The 6,422-nt window shown below is 40.0% G+C and overlaps 1 long non-coding RNA gene across 1 annotated transcript; it reads left to right on the forward strand.

Annotated features, from left to right (window-relative positions):
• Positions 1-3,368, forward strand: LOC107154484. Its single transcript, XR_001505082.2, has 2 exons — positions 1-153; positions 2,939-3,368. It is a non-coding gene; the product is annotated as an uncharacterized LOC107154484 (long non-coding RNA).
• The last annotated feature ends 3,054 nt before the right edge of the window (positions 3,369-6,422 follow it).

Raw genomic sequence — 6,422 nt, forward strand, 5'->3', positions numbered from 1 at the left:
AGCAGGTGGTCACACACTCCCGCCGCATTGGTAGGTGTAGGGTGGGAGCGGGAATTGCATACCTACAAATGTCCAGGTGATGCCGAAGCTACTGACCCAGAGCGCACACTCTGAAAGCCACTTTTCTAGGGTGCTCCTACCATGAAGAAGCAGGTGAGGCCAGTACTTCTCCTCCACTCTAGCCTTGCCTGCTTCCCTCAAAGCTACTCTAGCCTGGGAGATGAGGGTCTGAGAGGGAGAGAACAGAGGGAAGTGGGTGGGAGTGAGGCTTGATAGCCGAGTAGAGGAGGGTTCAGGGTTCAGGATGGGTTATTGTGAGATGGGGGAGAATGATATTGCTGAGGTGAAGGTAGCTGTGGGTTGAGACTTCTGACAGTCCTGGTTGCTAGCCCTCATCCATCTACCTGCCTAGCTGAGCCGTTGGGTCTCTGACATTCCCGGAAAATCTTGAGAGACCTCTAGAGAGAGAGCTGGAAACCTCTACCTCTAGCCTTGGCCTCTATAGAGTCCTCTAGTTTTTGTGGTGAGGGCCTGTAACAGAATGACCCTATCCCTGACATGGCTGACAGGGCTGTGGCTCTCCAGACAGCGACACTCAGGTGAAGACTGAAAAAGTCACTGCTCTTAGTGGTTGTCACATCCTGTGTTCTTAGATTCCAGGTAGGACCCTGGAATTGCAGGTGAACTAGATTTCTGAGAAAATGAACCCTGGTCCTTAAGTGGAGAGGTGTGGATAGGCCTGGATGTTTGAAGAGTTGAGTTGCAGTTTTAGTCTTTGGCCTGAGTTCTCTCATCTGTAAAACAAAGATGGCCTACTTGATTTACATGACCTCTTCTTGCTTCCCAATCCCCAATTCAGTTTATGCTCTTTATTATTCCCCCTACTCCTCATTTGTACTCAGTGTTGGAGCCGAAAGTAGCCAGCCCGTGGGAGAGTGTTCCTTCCCATGGGCTGCAGGCTCCAAGCTCCTGACTCTGCCTAACAGGTTACATCAAGGTTTCAAAGGTCACAATCAGTCTTGTCTGAAAAAGCAACTGTCTGTATCAGATTTTTGGAGAATAGGAGGCTTGTGGATCCGATATTGAGTTAAAGTAATGCTGTAATTTGTGTGTTTTGCTCCCAGAGATAACCTCTAGTTAATGTTTATTCTTAGGAGTAACTGTATCATAACTATTAAGTAGAGAAATACCAGCTTATGTATTGATTGACACTAGAAAACTTGAGAATTCTTGTTTTAAAGTAGACACTTCCCTGAAACCAAGTTTAAAGCTAACCCCAGCTCCCTTCAAATTGCTCATCTGAATCTAAACATGTCCTTCAGAATCAAGAGCATGTTAAGTGGAGGAGGTTCAGTACTCCCAAGGACACAGGTTGGCTCTAACTCTTCTATAGTGCCCCACTAGAGACTGCCAATGAATATTTACAAATTCTTCCTACAATCCAGGCATTTTTCATTTGTTTGTCTTTTGGCTATTTCATGTTGAAGCGGCATGTATGACCTTTACAGCACAACTCCTGTCTTGTTTTTAACTCTTTTTATCAGGAGATTCAACTTGAAAACGGTTATCATTTAGCAGAAAGTCAAATAGAAAAGCACATTTTTGTAAGCAAAACGTTAATGATTGGAAGAATTGCCCAATTTCATCATGACAGTGTGTGATTAATCCCCTGGGTCATGTACTCATACTTTCAGTTATTCAGTTCGTTGGTCTTTGATATTCAGAAAACTTTCTAACTTAATAGGATATTGATTTTGTTGGATGATGTACTTTGACTCTTTAAACAACATCACTTTTAGGGATGACTAGCCTGTTGTATAGTATTTTATTTAGAGAACTATTGCATAAGGTTTCTTTTTCTTGCTCTTTATGGTTTTCTCGGGTGAAAGCTGATAAGACATCTTGTGGGAAAAGAGGAAACCATCTCTGATAGTGAAAGTACCTATTCTCTTTCAATATTTCTGACAAGCTTTTTGTTTGTGGGCTTATTACTGTGAATATTCTTCTTAGTGGGAACAGGACAGGGATTCAAGAAAACATGAATATTTGGACTTTGCGAGAAATGCATGTTGCTGGGGGCAGATCCAAACTTCCCAGTCTAGTTATACTTCCTTGTGGAAGAGAACATGAACTCAACAGCTCACCCTTTTAATTTCTCTTTAAAATCTACTAATTAATAATTCTTTATTTTTTTTATTTTTTTTTAAAATACCTTTATTCTATTTATTCATTTGTATGTGGTGCTGAGGATTGAACCCAGGGCCTCACATGTGCTAGGCAAGCACTCTACCGCTGAGCTATAGCCCCAGCCCCTAATAATTCTTTAAATCTGTGATTGGAGGTCATATTCATGTGACTCTGGATAACATGGGACAGAATGTAGAAAAGTAAATAATCACCCAAATGCTTGAAAATGGTTAGGAGTTTGGTATCTTGTGGTCAAAATAATAACATATTCTACTAACATTTTTACCTTTCATCCCTTTGGGTTTTATGAAATTCCAGATGCATTCTGAAAGCATCTCATCTAATTTTGTCCTTTGATACTTTTTTGGTTCTGTTGTTAAGTTGCACTGAGAAGCACTTTGCAGAGTCCTCCTATTTACCCAAGTATCTGAGCTCCAAGATCTTAGAACACCAGCTACCCTTTCAATATGGTTGTAGGAAATTCCTCTCTACAGATATTTTCCTGGATAAGAGCTGGGATGGAAGAAAAACAGATGGGGTCCCCTGCAAGCCCCTTGCTGGTGTGGGTGGGGCAGGTGTGGAGCACCCTTGGCAAACAATTCTCAGCCTCCAACCCTCAGTTCCTGGAGTTGTGGGCAGCAGACCTGAGAGTAGGCATCAATACCTGGCACCCAGCAGGCGCCAAGTGTTAGCCCCAAAGCTAAAAAGCCGCAGTGATTCCCTTCTTTTGAGACAGCTCTTTGATTCACAGTTACAGGCGGGAAACCTCTTCAGAAGTCGGATGTACACAGATCTCTGCAGACAATGGAGAGCCAAGGAGACCTTGGAGCTGGCAAAGGCATTTCCTGTCTGTGGAGGATCTTGACTTTGGAGCATCCGGCAGGCGGTCGCCCATGAGGTTTTCGAGGCGAACGAACACTTTCCTGTGTAGCGGTTTAAAAAAGACCAAGATGATGAAAGAAAAAAAGAAAAGTCATTGCCAACTTCAGGCGATTTTCCACATGAAAGCCAGCGGGGCTGCTTCCCATTTAATTTTTGTCATTGTTGTTGAATGCATATTTTCTAACCATTAATTAGAATACTTTTTAATTTGAAAGGGAGGTTGATATTATTGAAAAATCTTAAATACTAAAAAATCTCCAGTTGGGCATGGTGGTGCCCACTGTAATGTCAACTACTCAGGAGGTTGAGACAAGATCTTGAATTGGAGGCCAGTCTCTGGAATTTAGCAGACCCATCCCCTGCCTCTCAAATCTCACTCTCTGAAGACACATCTCAGATGAACACAGAAAAGAGTTCATGGTATAGGGTTTCCTCCCCATATTCATAAATACCTGCAAGAAGAGAAATGCCTATTGAGTTTGTCTCACCTTGTTTTTATTTTTTCTTTGATAGTTTAATTATGCCATTCCATCTTTTCTCTCTATTTTTCTTTTTATTCATTCCCTTTCCCCTATATTCCACCTCCCTCTTATGATTCCTTTTCCTCATTCAGCTTATTTCCCCATGAAGAAAATGGGGGCTGGAGTTGTGGGTCAATGGTAGAGCACTTGCCTAGCATGTATGAGGCCCTGGGTTTGGTTCTCAGTGCCACATTTAAATAAATGAATAAAATAAAGATCCATCAACATCTAAAAAATTTTTTTTTAAAAAGAATAGAAAATGGGGGCTGGGGTTGTGGCTCAGTGGTAGAGCGCTTGCCTCGAATGTGCGAAGCACTGAGTTCGATTCTCAGCACCACACATAAATAAATGATTAAAACAAAGGTCCATTGACAACTTAAAAAAAAAAAAAAAAGAATAGAAAATGGAGCTAAGTGCTGTGATGCTCACCTGTAATCCTAGCAGCTGGGGAAGCTGAGGCAGGAGGATCGTGAGTTCCAAGCCAGCCTCAGCAAAAGAAAGGTACTAAGCAACTCATTGAGACACCATCTCTAAATAAAATGCAGCCTTTTCCATTTTTTTTTTTTAAATTTTGAGACAGAGTCTCTCAATACGTTGCTGAGGCTGACTTGGAATTTCGATCTTCCTGCCTCAGCCTCCTGAGCTGCTAGAATTACAGGTGTGCACCATTGTACCTGGTGAGAGTTGAGTTTTTTTTTTTTAAATTTTATTTAATCTTAACTCAAGTCTAGCATTAAATCCAGAAGGCATTGCAGTACAAAATAGGTCATAGCAGCTTTTGTGGATGTTGCCCTTTATTCTATTATATACTGGGAAACTAACCCATTTGGGGCACCATTTTCCTCTTGTTTTCTGCTGGAAATGAGCATAATAAAATACACTTTATAATTCTCAAAGCACTAAAAAATGTCTGCCTTTTGGTCCATTAATTTGATGTTTGCCCTGTATAAACTGTTCGGTATCCTATTATTTTGTCTGACCCATTGATACATGTTCCTCAAAGGACTCTAAACACAGTAGCATAGTGGCTTACTGTTATGTGACAGTATCTAGCATGGTGTTTGGCAGACAGTAAGCTTTTAAAAAATATTACACCAGAATGAAATTGAAAGCTGTTTGCCCCCCCCACCAAAGAGAGGAGAGACACTTTCCTCCCTCCCCGAGCCCTGCACCCTCATTGTATGTCCCATTCCTTGGCCACAAGGAAACAGGGCTTCCCTAAGTGGTTCCAGGAGCACAGCATAAATCACAGTAAGTAGTGGCTACAAATACCATAGTCTGTGCCAGGTTTGGGTCACTGTGGGAGAAGACAGGCGTAGGTCTGTTTAAGCCTAAACAAGCACTAAAAGATGTTCTCCCGCCCCCCTTTTTGTTTTACCGACATGCATTCAAGAGGAAGTGTTTTTGTGGTTTATATTGGCCATCTTTCCCTTTAGACTTGGCAATGTCTTTCAATGTCCAATTCGCACTTCTCAATTTCAGTCAAGAGTTTTATTTACCATATACCAATTGACTGAAAAATGACACCATTTGGAATAGCCTGTTAGTACTATTATTTTTATTAGTATCATTAATTTAACAAGTGGCAACAGGAAACCCAGATGTTTTAAATGATTTCTGAAAATATTTCATAAATTGCAGAGAACGTAGTTTGTTTGCTCCACATAATGATTCAAAGTTTTAGCTTTCCTTAGCTGCTTATGGAATGTGCATTACATCAGACTTTCCATTAATTGTAAATTAGACTGGACTAATTCAATAAACGTTCAAAATATGACCCCTGAGTGCAGGTTCAGACATCTAGAGGAAGTGGTTTCTTAGACACCTGCCTCCCGTATGTTGACTTGATGGTACGTAGGTGGAAGGGAGTGAGATAGTTATGATGATGTATGGTGCTGTTGATTAGTTAATTGAAGGTAAAATTTTTAGCTTCACCAAGCAATTACCTGATCTCATTAAAGTCTTTAAAATCACCTAAATGCCATTTTGCTTGAAGCAGCTGCCTCTTGTTTAGATATTATTTCAGGCATTAAGAAATACACAATGCTAATGGTGAACAGAAAATTTAAGCATGCAATTACTGGTACATATTATTCAGTATTATCCATCCTGTCTGAACCTGGAGCACTAAAATATATTTACATTTGCACAGTGGTTTACTTAAAAATATTAAAGCACCACATTTACAAAATATAGATTTTTTAACAAATAAAATTATTTTAAAAAGATGGGCATGTTGATTTTATTTATTAATTTTTTTTTAGTTATAAGTGGACATAATACATTTATTTTATTTATTTATTTTTATGCAGTGTTGAGAATCGAAACTAGTGCCTCATACATGCTAGGCAAGCACTCTACCACTGAGCCCCTACCCCAGCCCCTGATTTTATTTTGAAAGAAACTTTTTATTAAAGTCAAACATACCAAGAAAATCACAAATGATAGGTGTGCAGCCATAAAACAAATATACCATGTAGTTGGGAATCTGTAATAAAATAGAACAGTACCAGACACCTAGAAGGCCCTTTCTGTCAGTATCCCTATCTACCACCTCAAGGACACCATTATCCTGATTCTAAATGGTGTGGATTAATTTTTGAACTTTAATACAATGACAGTATTTTCTCTTTTATCTCCCACTTTTTAATTTTTTGTTGGTAAAATTCATTTGTGCTGTTTGTTCATGTTTACTGCTGTATAGTAATCCACTGTATGAATTAAAAAACATTTTTAGCTGTCGATGGACCTTTATTTTATTTATTTATATGCGGCCCTGAGAATCAAACCCAGTGCCTCACACGTGCCTGGCAAGCACTCTACCATTTAGCT

Source organism: Marmota marmota, unplaced genomic scaffold (assembly GCF_001458135.2).
Source record: "Marmota marmota marmota unplaced genomic scaffold, marMar, whole genome shotgun sequence".
In the NCBI taxonomy this organism is placed as follows: Eukaryota; Metazoa; Chordata; class Mammalia; order Rodentia; family Sciuridae; genus Marmota; species Marmota marmota.